This window comes from Pogoniulus pusillus, chromosome 39, assembly GCF_015220805.1.
Source record: "Pogoniulus pusillus isolate bPogPus1 chromosome 39, bPogPus1.pri, whole genome shotgun sequence".
In the NCBI taxonomy this organism is placed as follows: domain Eukaryota; kingdom Metazoa; phylum Chordata; class Aves; order Piciformes; family Lybiidae; genus Pogoniulus; species Pogoniulus pusillus.
Genome location: NC_087302.1, coordinates 15935 through 33363, shown reverse-complemented (window position 1 = coordinate 33363; position 17429 = coordinate 15935). Strand labels below are relative to the sequence as shown.

General features: G+C 46.5%; 1 long non-coding RNA gene across 1 annotated transcript; it reads right to left on the bottom strand.

The window, feature by feature from the left end:
* Positions 1–5248: 5248 nt before the first annotated feature.
* LOC135191491 (uncharacterized) lies at positions 5249–12446 on the bottom strand. Its single transcript, XR_010308828.1, has 2 exons — positions 12216–12446; positions 5249–6630 (listed from the first exon to the last, which is right to left on the bottom strand). It is a non-coding gene; the product is annotated as an uncharacterized LOC135191491 (long non-coding RNA).
* Positions 12447–17429: the final 4983 nt, after the last annotated feature.

Genomic DNA, 17429 nt, shown 5'->3' with positions numbered 1-17429 from the left:
AAAATGGGCCGAAGTGTGCCCAAGTGGGCCAAAGCGGGGCAAAGTTGGCCGAAATGGGCCAAAGTAGGCCAAAGTGGGCAGAAGTGGGCTAAACTGTGCTGAATGGGCCAAAGTGGGTCAAAATGGGCCGACGTGGGCCAAACTGGGTGAAAGTGGGCCAAAGTGGGCTGAAGTCAGCCAAAGTGGGCCAAACTGGGCCAAATGGGCTGAAGTGGGCCAAAGTGGGCCAAAGTGGGCCAGAGTGGGCCGAATGGCCCTAAGTGTGCTAAAGTGGGCTGAAGTGCCCTGAATTGGGCCAAAGTTGGCCGAATAGGCCAAAGTGGGCGAAACGGGCTGAATGTTCCAAAGTGGGCCAAAGTGTGCCAGAGTGGGCCAATCTGGGCCGAAGTGTGACAAACTGGGCCGAATGGGCCAAACTGGGTCAAAGTGGGCCGAATGGGCTGAAGAGGGCCAAGGTGGGCCAAACTGGGCCGAATGGCCCGAAGTGTGCTAAAGTGGGTCAAAATGGGACGAAGTGGGCCAAAGTAGGTCGAAGTGGGCCAAAGTGGGCCAACGTGCTTTAAATGGGCCAAAGAGGGCCAAACTGGGCCGAATGGGCTGAAGCGGGCCAAGGTGGGCCAAACTGGGTCGAATGGCCCGAAGTGTGCTAAAGTGGGCCGATGTGGGCCAAAGTGGGTCAAAGTGGGCCAAAGTGGGCCAAAGTGGGCCGAAGTGGGCCAATGTAGGCTGAAGTGTGTCAAAGTGGGCCAAATGGGCCAAAGAGGGCCAAAGTGTGCCAGAGAAGGCCGAAGGTGGCTGAAGTGGGCCAAACTGGGCCGAATGGGCCAAAGTGGGCCAAAATGGGCCAGAGAAGGCCGAAGGTGGCTGAAGTGGGCCAAACTGGGCCGAATTGGGCCGAAGTGGGCCTAAGTGGGTCAAAATGAGCCAAAGTATGTGAAATTGTACAAAGTGGGCCGAAGTCGGCCGAAATGGGACAAAGTGGTCCGAAGTGGGCCAAAGTGAGGCAAAGTGGGCCGAATAGGCTGAAGTGAGCCAAAGTGGGCTGAATGGGCCAAAGTAGGCTGAAGAGTGCCGAAATGACCAAAGTGGGCCGAATGGGCAGAAGGTGACCAAAGTGGGCGGAAGTGGACCAAAATGGGCCAAAATGGGCCGAAGTGGGCCAAAGCAGGCTGAAGTGAGATAAAATGGGCCGAATTGGCCAAAGTGGGCCAAAGAGGGCTGTCGTTGGCCAAAGTGGGCCGAAGTGGGACAAAGTAGGCCGAAAGTCAGAAGTGGGCCAAAGTAGGCCGAATGGGCCGACGTCGGCCAAAGTGGGCCTAAGTGAGCCAAAGTGGGTCAATGTGGGCCAAAGTGGGACAAAGTGAGCCAAACTGGGCTGAATGGCCCAAAGTGGGTCAAAGTTGGCCAAACTGTGCCACAGTGGGCTAAAGTGGGCCAAAGTGTATGAGATGACAACATTCTTCACTTTATCGTTAGTAAACACCCAAAGTGCTCGTACCCATCACATGTGAAAATTCCCCTTAATATGTTTCTAAGTCAGTTGCCATATATTGTACTATCCCTATCTTCTTTAACTATTTTCTTCACAGTATAACATTCTCTGGTGCAAATCTAAGCTACTTTGTGCAAGATAATAGTAATAATACTGAAGGTACCTTAGAGTAAATCTTACTGCTCTACAAGCATGATATCTATAGTGTGCAACCTACGTCTAACAAAGGATACAAATGTGTTCAGTACACAAGGTCCAAAAATTAAAGTCAGCACGATCATCGCGATCGGTCCCATCAGGGAGGATATCAGGGTGGTTATCCATGGTGATCGGTTATACCATAATTCGAACCATCCTTGTTGGGCTTCCCTAACCCTTTTTCTTTGGGCCAATCTCTCTCTTAATTTAGCCATCGAATCTCTAACTACTCCGGTGTGGTCTGTGTAAAAGCAACACTCCTCCTTCAAAGCTGCACAAAGGCCTCCTGACTGCTTGAACAGAAGGTCTAACCCTCGCCTGTTCTGTAAAACCACTTCTGAAAGTGATGAGAGAGATTCTTCTAGGGAGGCCATGGACTTTTCTAGTCTTTGCAGGTCCTCATCGATGAAGGCCTGTAGGTGGGTTAGGCCCTTTTGTTGGGATACCAAGGAATTCGGCATCCATTGCCCCGGTTGGTGTCTATAGGAGGCATTGGACGGTCTTACCATACCCAAAATCAGAATCACACAGAGACATAGCCACCCTCCCTTTCGAGGGCCTCCTTGCTGTTGTTTGGATCTTGCTGGTGTGACACGTTCCGACGTGGGTGGTGGTGAAGTGCTTTTCGGGCTGTCATCCTCCTCTGCCACCAGGAATTAAGCGTTACGAGGGTGTCCAATCAAGAGGTCCTGTGGACGAAAACTCACAGTTTTCACTAGCTTTTATTCTGGAGGTCTGGTTTAATAGATTTAAGTGGACACCAGTTGACCTTGCCATTTTTTCTGACTGCAGCGTATCCACGCCCTGTTAAAGCTAATTTCCATCCTGATACCCATTCTCCTAACTCATTTCTAATTACCACTGATGAGCCCTCTCCTAATGCCTGAGTGGCCCAATGTTTTTGGGAAGGGCTGTTCATCTCCTCCCCTCTCGGGAACTGATTTAATGCTAATAGAGCAGTTGTCAGCAGACGTGCTTGATCCCCTGAAGGAATGGTACCATTGAACCCTTCTGATTTTGCTAATACCTCTAATTTTGTTTTTAGAGTCTGATTTGCTCGCTCGTCTATGGCCTGTCCTGTGCTATTGTACGGAATCCCATGAACTAAACTGATATCCCATTTTGAAACAAATGCTTGAACTGTCTTAGAGACAAAATTTGGACCATCGTCTGTTTTGATCTGATTGGGGCTACCGAGCCACGCCATGGCTGTTAACCAGTGTTGAATGGTTGCTTTGGAGTCAGCTTTGAGATGTTGTGTGGCCATTATCACTCCGCTGTAGGTGTCTACAGTTACTGCCAGCCACGCTCGTGGTTTCAATAGTTGGCAAAGTGTACTCTGTTTGCCATATTGCTGAGGCTTTAAGACCTCTGGGGTTGACTCTGCTGGACCACAGTGGTGTTTTTTGACAATGAGGGCATGGGTTGTCTTGCTGAACTGGTGCCAGTGCCCGATCCACTGTGATTTGGCAGATAGTAGGCGAATTGATCATTCCTTGAGGCAGTACTTTCCATTGGAAGCACATATTGGGACACTGGCTGTTTGGAAACACGACCGAAAAGGCAAATCGCTCTTTATCTCTTCATGCAGAGGTACTGAGAAAAACCAGTCTTTGATGTCAAGGATGGCACAGGGTTGTTCTTTTGGGATAATCGAGTTCATAGGCAGCATCGTTTGGACAGGTCCCATGGGCTGAATTATTTTATTTACCTCACGCAAGTCATGCAGAAGGCAAAATCCTTCACCACTCCTTTTTGGTATTACAAAAACTGGCGTGTTCCATGGGCTGGTAGAGGGCTCTATATGGCCTCTTTGCAGTTCTCGATCTACTAGTTCAAAAAGAGCATCCATTTGAGGCTTTGATAGGGGCCACTGCTCGATCCACACTGGGTCTGAAGAGTTCCATGTCAGCCTGATTGGTGAGAGTGATAACGCAGCAGTGGCCCTTATGGTAAATTTGTCACCCTGGCTTTTAGCAGAATTAGGGCATCTCTTCCCAGCAAAGGTGGGGTTCCAGCTATGACATATGGAAAGAGGGTGATAGTTTTCTCTGGCCCTGCCTCAGTGTAAAGTGTTATTGCTATTAGTCCCGCACTCTTTCTAGCTTTTGATACACCTCCCACCATGGGGGCCTCTACTAATTTCCAATCTGGTGGCCAATTTGCTTCTGAGATGACTGTGACATCTGCTCCTGTATCGATTAGGAAAGGGACATTGATGGTAATACTGTTCGGACTATTGTGAAGAGAACACATTCCCCAGAGCACTGGTCGATTATTACATTTTATTACCAATGCCACCCTGGGATCCCTCCCCCCCGTTTGTGGTTCTGGCTGCCTCTGGTGTGAGGGCAGATCTGCTGGGTTGTTGGCTGAGCTGTGAAACTGGTTGCTTCTCGAGGGAGTGGGTATGTGATAGGTGGGCTGGGATATGTCTCGCCCCATGCTGGGTAGGTGTAGTTGGGCCGCCTCATACTCCAACTGGGAGAAGGCTGGATGCGGCTTGGGTGCCCCCTCCCTCCCCCGTTTCCTGGGTTCCTTGATCTACAGTCTTTTGCAAAGTGTCCTTTCTTTCCACAGACCCAGCATGTCCCTCTAAAATAGCTACTAAGTGGGGGGTGTGCTATTGGTGTTTCCCCTTTTTGAGGGCAGTTTGCTTTTAGATGACCCATCAGGCCACATTTAATACACACCATTGTATTGGCTACTGCAGTGTGTATAGCATTCACTGTTTCTTGTGTTTTGGCCATTGCAGCACTGACAACCTCTTGGATTGGAAGTTCTTATTCTTCTCTCATGACATGCTTAATCATGTCTGCAATGCTTGCTCCTCTTTGCAGGGTTCGCAGTATATCCCTAGTTGCTGAATTACATTGTTGCCATGCGCATTCTGTCATTGTTTGATTTTTTGCTTCTTCATCTAGGGCTGAGGAATCGATTGCAGTTTGTTGGCGATCCACAAATTTTTTTGAAGCTTTCATTTTCACTTTGCTTTATGGTGGTGGCTTTGTGACAGCTGCAAAGGTTGTGCAGAGCGCTGCCCTGGCTGCACGAGTTGTTGTTAGGATTTTGTCACTAGATGTCGCTGTTTGCATGCTGACTGACGAAATTCAGGAAAAATGGACTTACGGGCTCCAATAAGAAGGGTAAATGTAAGCCGTTTAATACACAAATCAGAAATCTTTTTATACTGTTACAGGATTACATGTCGATTTCTAATTGGTCCATGCTACACATTTTTGTGGTTTAAAGCATAATCATTAGTGGATACAAAAGTATTTTAATAAGCAGTACGTGTCCTCATATATCAAACCCTACATTTCCAGATGTGCAGATCCTTTATTCTAAGGTATATTCATGACTGATTTATTACTTTATTTTACTTCGCACAGCTGCACGACAAGGACACAACATCCTCAGGCTAACTTTGCTTTTTTTCATAGAAAGCACAAAGAGGACACAGCATCCTTGGGATGACCGTTGTTTTACCCGCTGTGCTCAAGTCGCTTACATATTGATTGCAAAGCAACAGCCCCCACAAAAGTACCCACATCTCCCCTTTTCAAACACTGTAGCAGCGATCCGATGCATCTGCCAGGATAGACATCGGAAGATGCAGGGTCCTATAAACAGTAAAACAATAACAATAAGCAATACTATTCCTACAGTTTTGATTAACTCTTTTGCCCAAGCTGAAATTCCCCATGACATCAGCCAATCATCAAAAGGATTATGATTCTTTGTAATTTTTTCTGTATGATGCTGAAGCCAATCTACCTTTTTACGGATTGAATCACTATGATCAGACAGGTTAAAACAACACATTCCTTCTACATCTTCACAGCCTCTTCCTTGTACTAAAAGCAAGTAATCTATGGCGGCTCTATTTTTGCAAGGTAGCCTTTCGCAAACTATTTTGATCTGCTGCAAGCTGAGAAATAACACTAGTAACATTAGCTTGTTTTGCTGTCCAACATGCTAATCCCTGAATAGCACACAAGGCGTGCGTTGTCCCTGCTTGGGGAAACAATGCTCCAAAAAATCTTGCTCTATGAGACCAAAGATCCATGTCATCATTACAATCAGGGGTTAACACCTCTATATTTCTACGGCTTCTTAATGGAGTTTTACTACTTGCAATATGACGTCGGATAAATTCTGAAGTGGGAGTTAATAAAGAAAGGTGACCGATGTAACATGGCCCTCCGTTACTTTCTTTTGGGATTCCAGGCCATGCTCTTCTACCACAGATCAGGAATACATCTTTAGGCAATCTTAGGCTTTGGTAATATTAAAGTACATTCCATTTTCATTCCAACCGTAAACCATGTCTTTAGTACAAAAATCAGGAACACGCCAATAGGGAAAATGGCAGGGTGTCAGGTCTGTTATTTGATGACTCATCAGATCGTAAGAACCGAATCTCAAAAATCCTGACTGATTTGGCATTCTACTTCCTAACAGATTGAGCTCTAGAGGATCCCATGGTAAAGGGTCATTGAGGCTTGCAACTATTAATGCCATACAATGACTTATATGTTTTGCTGTGGAGCAATCTTGACGTGTGAGGGATGAAAAGGAGGCTAGCAGAGTGCGTTGATCATCAAATTGCAACCCTATCAAACAAGTTTGAAATGGATAAGAGCTGATAAATGTAAGCAAAAAGATGGGTTATTTGTCCTCTTTGACCAATTCACCCAAAAACTATCCTTACTAGCCAAACCAAATTTCTCCTGCACCACAAAAATAATTATAATAGCAGATAACCAATACATATTGTTCAACATTTAGCTCAGATCAGTTGTCTTTGCTGACGTTGTGTAAAGCTTCTAAGGCAGCGATCTCTTCTAACGCCGTTTGATTATCCTCCTTGTTTTCCTTGGTTTCAGCACGTAGCCAGGGTCGCACCCACTTGGCTGGCAACCACCGTTCTCCATCCTCTGTAATGACACAAGCATACCCACGACCCCAGGTTATTAATCTCCACGGTCAATTCCAGGTGGCTGATGAGGGGTCCCAAACTTGCACAGAAACGTGTGTTTCTTTTAGAGGATTGTTTTGAGTAAAATGTCTAAAGATAGGGGTTGACCCAACTTCTTGATTCGACTTTTGTGAGCAGAGTTTCCAATTTAAAACATAAATGGCTTTTGAAAGAATATCGTGGGGGGGAGTGGGAATGGGGAAAACTCCCCCTGTCTTTGAAAAATGGCAATATATCGTTTGAGATCAGAATGCTTTCTTTCAACAATCGCCTGTCCTGTGCTATTGTAAGAAATTCCAAATAAATGTTTGATATTCCAGGCTGAAAGAAACGTTTTAACAATTTGGCTTTTGCAATTTGGACCATTGTCCGTCTTAATTGTTTGGGGGTTTCCCAACACAGCAAATGCCATTCTCCGATGTTGACATGTTGCTGATGCCCCCAATGATGTCATGGCAGATGCCCACAAGGCTGAACTATAGGTGTCTACCGTGACATGAACATATTTTAGACGTCCAAATGACGGAACAATTGTAATGTCTGTTTGAAATAACTCTCTCGCCTCAGTTCCCTTGGGATTGGTACCTTCTGATTGTAGGGGCGAGACCTTGGCACAATCAGGACACGAGGAAATAATGCCACGAGCAGTTTGCAGTGATATAGAGAATTCTTTAGCTAAATTTTTTGCAGATTGGTGAAAGAATGCATGACTTACTTGTGCTTGCTTAATTGCCTGTGTGGCTAATTTGACAGAAACAGAAGGTTCATCAGTATCATATTATTGGGCTCCAGCACTCACCATCTCATTGGCTTTCGCGTTTCCTTCTGACAAAAATCCACGCAAGTTAGTATGACTACGGATATGAGTACAAAAATATGAATATTTTCTGTTTAGAATCAAATTCATTAATTGAATAATCACAGCTTCAATAACTCTATTAGAACTATGTCCAATAATCGACTCCTCTACACGATTCACAACAGAAGCTACAGACATAGAGTCAGTAATAATATTTACAGGAACATCTACAAAGTCTTTAAGCACCATTGTTACTGCCTTGAGTTCAAGACATTGAACAGAAACTCCTCCTAGTTCTTTCACTACAGTTGTCCATTGCTTGGAAATGTCATTCCATTTAACATAACCGTATTTGTGTGTTTTCCCAGAAGCATCAGTAAAAACAGTAACAGCGTTTTCAATAGGTTGTTCACATTTCAATGTTTTGTGGCTTAACAACAATTGAGTACCAAATAAAGGAAATGCAGTATAATGGTTATCAATAGATGTAGCAATCACTGCAGTAGCAAAAGGGTATGACATGTTACACCACTCTTCTATCACTGATTTCATTGCAAATGGTAACACAATATTAGTTACTTCAACACCAAAAACATGGTGTACTCTATGTTTTGCCTTTAATAGCAAGGAATCAACAAGCTCAAGTTTATGTATAAGTGACGCATGAGGCTGACTTTTTGGAAATAACCATTCCAATAGCAGAAATGTTTTTTGATCCTGTTCCTGTCTTATTGCTAGATAGTAATCATTGTCTTGTTGGCATAAATAAACATTGATTGGCAAAGCAGCATTGTAACGATAAGCTTGTAATTCAGCTATTTTGTTACTAATTTTTTCAAGTGCCTCATAGTGCTGATTTTGCAAAATTCTAGGTTCTCCTGGATGTTTTGATCCTTTCAGTAATTCTCGAAGAGGTTCAAGATCTTTATTAGTAATCCCTATCCATTGTCTGATCCATTGTAATTCCCCTAATAATTTTTTGAACATCGTTCACTGTTTCTATTTTCACATGTAGTGTAATTTTTTGAGATCTGATTCTGCTTTATGTCACGATTAGTCCTAGATAATTCCATGGTTCTTGGGCCTGAATTTTATCTTTTGCAATTGTCAATCCCCAGTCCTTAAGAGTCTGTGTGAATGCAATCTTTTCAAGTTCTGTTAAAGGAATGGGAGAAGCAATCAAAATGTCATCCATACAATGTAATACCACGAATGTAGGGTGTGAGCTCTTCCAATTTTGTAATGCTTGGTTGACATACCGTTGGCATATGATTGGGCTATTAAGCATTCCCTGTGGCAGAACTATCCATTCAAATCTTCTCATGGGGGGACTGTTATTCTTGGATGGTATACTAAAGGCAAATCGTTATCAGTAGGATGAAGTGGAATACTGAAGAGACAATCCTTGAGATCAACAATGTAAACAGCCCAATTAACAGGTATTGCAGCTGGAGAAGGTATGCCTGGTTGCTATGCTCCCGTTGGCATCATTTGCTCATTAACAGCACGGAGATTGTGCAAAAATCGCCATTTTCCTGATTTTTTCTGAGTAACAAAAACAGGGGTGTTCCAAGGACTAAAAGATTCTTTTATATGACCGTTCTCTATTTGTTCATTTACAAGTTGATTCAGGTGCTCTAGCTTCTCATCAGTGAGCGGCCACTGATCGACCCACACAGGTTCATCAGTTTTCCAAGTCAGCTTAACGGTGGGGAGAGCACCTTTGTCAGTGGCCGCTGCGAAAAAGGAGTAGACAAAACAAGTTGCCATTGGGAGAGTACATCTCGACCTAGCAACCATAATGGTGTGTCCATAATTACAGGTTTTACTTTTGCAGTGTTCCCTTCATTGTCTTTGATATCCAATAATACAGCACTTCTTCTAATTTCTGCCAGCCCTGCTATTCCCAAAACCTTTTCAGATGAATTTATACACGGCCAAGCTTTTGGCCAATACGCAGTTGGCACTATAGTGACATCTGAACCCGTGTCAATCATCATCTCAGCTGTAATGGTCTTAGGGGTTATCTGACTGTCAGGATGGATAATGGTAACAGAGCGTGTGGGTTTATTGTTAGTTATCACCTCAGATAAAGCTATTAGTGGCTCTGTAGACCCAAACCCTCCTGCTCCTCTGATTTTAGTTGTTGAATGTGGTACACAGGCTTTGAAAGGAATCGATTGTGCTATTTTACTTCCTTTTGGAACAGTAATTGGAGGTGTAAAAACTTTAATCATAATGTGACTAACCCCTGTAAAGTCAGCATCGATCAATCCTGGTTGTACAAAAATTCCATTTCTTGTAGCTGAAGATCTACCTATTAACAAGGCTGAAAGTCCATACCCTAATGATCCTTTTACTGGTAGTAGGAATTAGTGTAACCTCCTGTGTTGTGATTGTTGTTGTTTCACTTACGACCAAATCGAGGCCAGCACTTCCTCTGGTGGCAGCGAGCAGATCGTCGATTCCCATATTTCCTCCCCTATACGTTTCCATGTCTCGTCTTTAAAAACTTGTGCAGTTTCCTTGAGTAAGCCTCTGCGGCGTGTCCAAGACAGCAAATCAGTCACTAGTGTCCGATCCAGTGGGTCTCCAGCCTTCTGTCCAAATTTTACCAAGGCTTCAATAGTAGCCTTTTCTATTGCCGGGGCAGTATTCCCCATTCCGCGCCTTTTTCCCTGCTCAAGGCAGCCGACTCACTTGAGTCGAAAGTCGTGGTACCACTTTGCGCCTCTTTCGGACGCCCGGCCGCAGCCGCCGTGGAATTTCTTTTTGTTTCCTCGCTTCTGCAGTCTCAGCCCAGTCTTTTTCCCGAGTATCAGGTCGAATGCTGATCACGTCGCGGGGTCACTAGATGTCGCTAGATGTCGCTGTTTGCATGCTGACTGACGAAATTCAGGAAAAATGGACTTACGGGCTCCAATAAGAAGGGTAAATGTAAGCCGTTTTATACACAAATCAGAAATCTTTTTATACTGTTACAGGATTACATGTCGATTTCTAATTGGTCCATGCTACACATTTTTGTGGTTTAAAGCATAATCATTAGTAGATACAAAAGTATTTTAATAAGCAGTACGTGTCCTCATATATCAAACCCTACATTTCCAGATGTGCAGATCCTTTATTCTAAGGTATATTCATGACTGATTTATTACTTTATTTTACTTCGCACAGCTGCATGACAAGGACACAACATCCTCAGGCTAACTTTGCTTTTTTTCATAGAAAGCACAAAGAGGACACAGCGTCCTTGGGATGACCGTTGTTTTACCCGCTGTGCTCAAGTCGCTTACATATTGATTGCAAAGCAACAGCCCCTACAAATGCACCCACAGGATTTCATGAGCCTCCATGCCTTCTGCTTGTAGTATAGGAGAGGGCATTGCTGGATCCTTGCTCATCAGCCTTAGTACACTGGAGCCATGTAGTGGGTGGTCTGCCCCTGTTATTTCAGCTATTTTATTTGCACAGTTTTCCTCCCAATCTTGTTTAAAAACAATCATCTCTGATCCATTAAGCATCATTTTACAAATTTGTCTGATGTCAAATGGTATCAAATTATCATTTCCAAAGAGACTATCTAAGAGAGTGGACACCATAGGCAAAATTGTCCGTTCTCTACAATTGCTTTCACTATATCTTGCATTATCCTAGGGTTGATCGGCATGGATGTCACCTCTCCCGTTGTTCGTACTGGGTATGCTAATTTAGATGGTAGGACCCATTCAGCACACGCCGCGTTCACTTCTCTCCAGTTTGTGAGAGAGAGTTGTTTCCCTACCAACCCCTTTTAATTTTTATTAAAAGTCTCTTGCTGTTTGTTGGCTTCTATCTCCTCCTCTGAGCTCGAGCCGGACCGCTCTCCCTCGGTGCTGTCTGACTCCGAGCCGGAAGCTGACTGACTGCTTGCTTCCGGGCATCGACAGCATTTTGCCGAACTCCGCCCCAGCCCACTTTCTTTGTCTGCCGGCTCCCTCCTCCTGCGCCCACCCCGCCCCTTGCTCGGGATATGTTTCCGCCCCTTCTGCTTACCAGTGGGTGCCGCCCCCCTGCTCGGCTCGCTCCACCAGCGCGGGGGTGGAGGGGCCAATTCGTACGTGCTTTGATTGGTTTCTTGGCTTCTTTCCTCACTGCTTCTCTTCTCTGTCTGATTCTGACTCATCTGCCTCCCCTTTGTTCCTGCCGTGCGCACCTTCGCCACGCCCTTCACCTTACCGCTCGGCGCCATCTTTATGCGAGTACGGAGGTGGAGGCTTTGTCCAGGTCTCTTCCGAACCCCCCCACCCGCCGCCACATTCCTCGCCTCTCGAATCAGCTCGCCCCAGGGGGATTTTACTGGTACCTGCTCCTCAATCGGGGGGTCCGGAGGTTTTGGGGGTCCCTCCTGATCTTTTACCTCGGTGGGACCGCTCCCCCCCGGGGGGTCCGGAGTCTGCTTGACCCCCCCCGACTCCCGCTTTTGGAGAGACTAACAGATATTCCTTAGCCACCTTCCAAGTTTCTTTCTCCTGCATGGCTGTTTTCAGAGCCTGCTTGACTCTGCCCCAAGCCTTTAGATGTTTTGCACACCCAGCAGATTTCGTTTCCTCTGCTAGTGCTCGGGTGCATTTATCCCACACCTCTGGGTGGAGAATCTCCACTGGCTGCTCAATGACCCCAATTTGTAAAAGTCTTGCAATAGCAAGAGTAAAATCCCTAACCTTACAATTTATATGCCACTGATTATGTAATAGCGATACGACCTTCACAAGAACCTCCATGGTCCTCGGGGTCCCTGGGGGGCATCCCCCCCTCTTCGCAAACTCCGCCTGCTGAGCCTATCCCGCAGCTCCGACAGCTGTTCCTGGAGCACAGGTGTTCTCCCGGGTTTCAGCACCACTTGTTGCCCTTGTGGGGGCAAGCAGCGACCTGGTTCAGGAACGAGAGGGTGACCTGTTCCTGGCCACTCGTGACCACAGCTCACACACACCGATGCGGTGGAGACAAATGGCGTTTATTCGTGTACAGTGCTGGGTTATATAGTGAGAAGATAAACATCATTTCCGTCTGCTTACATCACCACTCAATACTATGGGTTATGGCAATAAGGAGAGGGGCCCCTGTCTTTCTGTAAATCCCGTTATCTTCTGGACGCCAGACCCTAGCTGCCCACAGCTGACGTGGGTCAAAGTGGGCCAAAGTGGGCCAAAATGGGCCGAAGTGGGCCAAAGTGGGCCAAAGTGGGCCGTAGTGGGCCAAAGTGGGCCGAAGTGGGCCGAAGTGGGCTGATGTGGGCCAAAGAGGGTCAAAGTGGGCCAATGTGGGTCATAGTGGGCCAAAGTGGGACGAATGGTCCAAAGTGGGCCAAAGTGGGCCAAAGTGGGTCAAAGTGGGCCAAAGTGGGCCAAATTGGGCCGAAATGGGCCAAAATTGGCCGAAGTGGACCAAAGAGGGCTGCAGTGAGATAAAATGGGCCGAATGGGCCAAAGTGGGTTGAAGTGGGACAAAGTGGGTGAAAGTGAGCCAAACTGAGCCAAATGGGCCTAAGTGGGCCAAAGTGTGCCAAAGTGAGCCAAATTGGGCTGAATGGACCAAAGTGGGCGGAAGTGGGCGGAAGTGGGCCTAAGTGGGCTGATGTGGGCCAAAGAGGGTAAGTGGGCCAAAGTGGGTCAAAGTGGGCCGAAGTGGGCCTAAGTGGGCCAAAGTGGGCTGCAGTGAGATAAAATGGGCCGAATGGGCCTAAGTGGGCCAACGTGGGCCAAAGTGGGCCAAAGGGAGCCAAATTGGGCTGAATGGTCCGAAGTGGGCCGAAGTGGGCTGATGTGGGCTGATGTGGGCTAAAGAGGGTCAAAGTGGGCCAAAGTGTGCCAAAGTGATCCAAAGTGGGCCGAATGGGCCAAAGTGGGCCAAAGTGTGCCGAAGTGGGCCAAATGCGCCGAAGTGGGATGAAGTGGGCCAAAGTGGGCGGAAGTGAGCCAAACTGGGCCGAATGGGCCAAAGTGGTCCGAAGTGGGCCAAAATGCAACGAAGTGGGCCAAAGTTGGCCAAACTGGGCCAAATGGGCCGAAGTGGGCCAAACTGGGCCGAAGTGGGCCAAAGTGGGCCAAAGTGGGCCGAATGGGCCAAAGTGGGCCAAAATGGGCCGAAGTGGGCCGAAGTGGGCCAAAGCGGGCTGCAGTGAGATAAAATGGGCCGAATGGGCCGAAGTGGGCCAAACTGGGACGAATGGGGTAAAGTGGGCCGAAGAGGGCCATAGTGAGCCAAAGTGGGCAGAATGGGTCAAAGTGGGCCGAATAGGCTGAAGTGGGCCAAAGTGAGTCGAAGAGGGCCAAAGTGGGCCAATGTGTGCCAAAGTGGGCCGAATTGGCTGAAGTGGGCCAAACTGGGATGAATGGGGCAAAGTGCATCAAAGTGGCCAGAGTGGGCTGAGTGGGCCGAAGTGGGCCAAACTGGGCCAAATTGGGCCGAAGTGCGCCAAAGTGGGCCAGAGTGGGCCGAATGGGCCAACGTGGGCCAAACTGGGCCAAAGTAGGCCAAAGTGGGCCAAATTGGGCCAAAGTGGGCTGAAGTGGGCCAAAGTGGGTCAAAGTGGGTCAAAGTGGGCCAAAATATTCCAAAGTGAGCCAAAGTGGGCCAAAGTGGGCAAAAGTTGACTGAAGTGGGTCAAAGTAGGCCGAAAGTGGGCCAAAGAGGGCCAAAGGGTCGAATGGTCCTAAGTGGGCCAAATTATGTCAAAGTGGGCCAAAGTGGACCAAATGGGCCAAAGCGGGCTAAACTGGGCTGAATGGGCTGAATTGGGCCAAAGTGGGTCTACATGGGCGGAATGGCCCGCAGTGTGTTCCAAAATCGGCCGAAGTTGGCCGAATAGGCCAAAGTGGGCGAAGTGGGCCAGAGGTGGCTGAAGTGGGCCAAACTGGGCAGAATGGGCCTAAGAGGGCCAAAGTGGGCTGAAGTGGGCCAAACTGGGCCAAATTGAGCCAAAGTGGGCTGAATGGGCCAAAGTGGGCCAAAGTGGGCCAAAGACGGCCGAAGAGGGCCACACTGGGCAGAAGTGGCTTGAAGTTGCCCAAACTGGGCCAAATGGGCCAAAGTGGGCCAAAGTGGGCTGAAGTGAGCCCAAGTGGGCCAAATGGGCCAAAGTGGGCTATAGTGGGACAAAGATGACTGAAGTGGGTCAAAGTAGGCCGAAATGGGCCAAAGGGTCGAATGGTCCTCGGAGAGAAACTTTGTAGGAGCTGTTGCTTTGCAATCAGTATATAAGTGACTTGAACAAAGCGGGTAAAGATGTTGTGTCCTTGTTATGCAGCTGTGTAGAAGAAACATAGTAATAAATAGTCATAGATATATCTTAGAGTTAGCTGTATCCTGCCCTGCAAGGACGATGCCTCCCTAGCTAGTTATACTGAGTGCTGCCTTTGTTTATTCAATATGCCTTTGTTTATTCAATATTCACTAACGAATATGCCTTAACCACAAAATATGTAGCAACGTGTAGCATGGACCAATTAGAAATTAACATGTAATCCTATAACAGCCTTCTGAAACAGTATAAAAACCTTCTGTTTTACGTATTAAACGGCTTGCATTTACAATCCATATTGGATTCCGTAAGTCCTTTTTCCTCAATTTCAGCAGCAGTCAGCATGCAAACACCGACACCTAGCGCCATCTGGTGACCCCGACGTGATCAGTAAGCGACCTGATACTCAGGAAGAAGACTGATCTGAGACTGCTGAAGCGAGGAAACAAAAAGAAATTCCACGGCGGCTGTGGCCGGGCATCCGAGAGAGGCGCGAGTGGTACCACGACCTTCGACTCAACGGGTGAGTCAGCTGCCTTGAGCAGGCTGCCTTGAGCAGGGAAAAAGGGGTGGAATGGGGAATACGGCCCCGGCAATACAAAAGGCTACTATTGAAGCCTTGTTAAAATTTGGACAGAAGGCTGGAGACCCGGTGGATCGGGCTCTAATGACTGATTTGTTGTTTTGGGCACACCGTAAAGGCTTACTCAAAGAAACTGCACAAGTTTTTAAAGACGAGACATGGAAACATATAGGGGAGGAAATATGGGAATCTGTCCAGACTGATAATAAAGAAGCAAAAAGACTTGCTTCAACCTATCGACAGATCAGACTCTTGATACAAAAAATAGGGGCCAAGGCAGAAATTGAAGCAATTATTCAGACAATCTTGAAAGACGCTAAAGATAAAGTAACATTGGGATTGCGATTGGGGGCGGAGACAAAAACTGTTTGCCCTGTTACCCGAGGTCCTTATGATTATCTCATTCCTGATTGGGACCCCAATAAGGGAGCAGAAAGTTCACAAGTACCCGAGCCCATGGAAGTGGGACAAACGGTACCATCAGCTCCACAAATTACAGATCCTTCGACCGTCCCTCTGCCTCCTGAGGAAGAGGAGTTAAAGGCTCTTTTACATGAGCAAGCAGATGCAATGACTAAATTAGTAAAAGATATGCAACGGTTTGATTAAAAGTTCCAAATCAAAAGTGATCAAAGAGAGTTATCACAAAGCACATGAGTCTATTGTTGAAGGACTGAAAAATATTGAGAATCAGTTAACAAAGATCGAGTCTGGTATTTGTGTACAACCTACTGCTGTTACTGTAGGGTAAAATGCCAGTGGAAAGGGCTCGCCAATGGGTGCTGCAAAGTGTCAGAGATGGTGAAATGGGAATAGAGGAGGGTGATTGGTATTTACAATCTAAATATAGTTCAGAAGCGAGATTGTCTGTGGAAGATAAGAGAAAGCTTCCAGATTGGTTTGCATTGTATCCTCAGTTTAAAAGGCAAGAGGGTTCAGCGAGTGGAATGATGGATGATGTCTGGAAGTGGTGGAGAGGAAAGGCGAGTGAGAATAAATCGAAAGAGACGCCTAATCAGGGAAATTCTGACTCCATTCCAAAAGATCCCAACTTTGACATGTCAAACCGGTGGAAGGGAGTTATAACTAATGCTGAACTTACTGGGGACTTTCATTTTACAGCTGCACCAGTAGTTGTTGATAATAATGGACAGAGGAGTTGGCAACCTATAGATTGGACCACAGTTGCCAAAATACAGAAAGCAATTTTAGATTATGGAATAGACAATCGACTAGTGAGGAGACAAATGGAAACATTTATAAAACATCAGACACTAATACCCACAGACATTAAACATCTGTTTGAACTGATGCTGGGACCTATGAGTTATATGATGTTTGTTAGCAAATGGCAGGAAAGATTAGAGCAGAAACAGCTTGATAACTTGGCATTACCGCATGGAGATCCCTTACGGGTGGCCTCCCTAGAGCAACTGATGGGGAGCGGTCAGTATGTTGACCCACAGCGGCAAGCTGCACTAGTCTTACGAATTCTGGCTCAAAGTAAAGTGGCTGCCCTTGAAGCTTTCTCCAGTTTGCCACAAGTCGGCACTCCAAAACAACCATACTTGCAAATTAAGCAGAAAGATACTGAGTCATTTATGGCAGTTGTTGACAGAGTTACAGAAGGTGTTGAAATGGCACCTTATATTCCAGCCAACATGAAAGAGACATTGGTAAAAGAAATTGCTATGCAAAACGGCAATGTTGCTTGTCGGAGGTTAATTGCCACTTTACCCCCTACTGCTTCTTTACTGCAAATCGTGGAGCAATGCTCTCGAGTACCAATAGAAGAAGAAAAGGAAAAGGCTCGGATTCATGCCTCTGCATTAGCGGCTGCACTCTCCAAATACTCGCCAGAGGGAAGGGGGAACAGGGGCTCAAATCCCATGTGTTTTAAAAGTGGACAGACAGGACATTTCAAAAGGCATTGTCCTACAATTAAGGCTGTTACTAACCAAATGTCGTCGATGAGTTCTCCTTTTGCAGGTACCTGTAATAAGTGTAACAAGTTCGGACATAGAGCGTCGGACTGCAAGTCCCAAATTTAAGAAGGATGGAACCCCTCTTGTGCCCCTGCAGGGAAACAGGAGT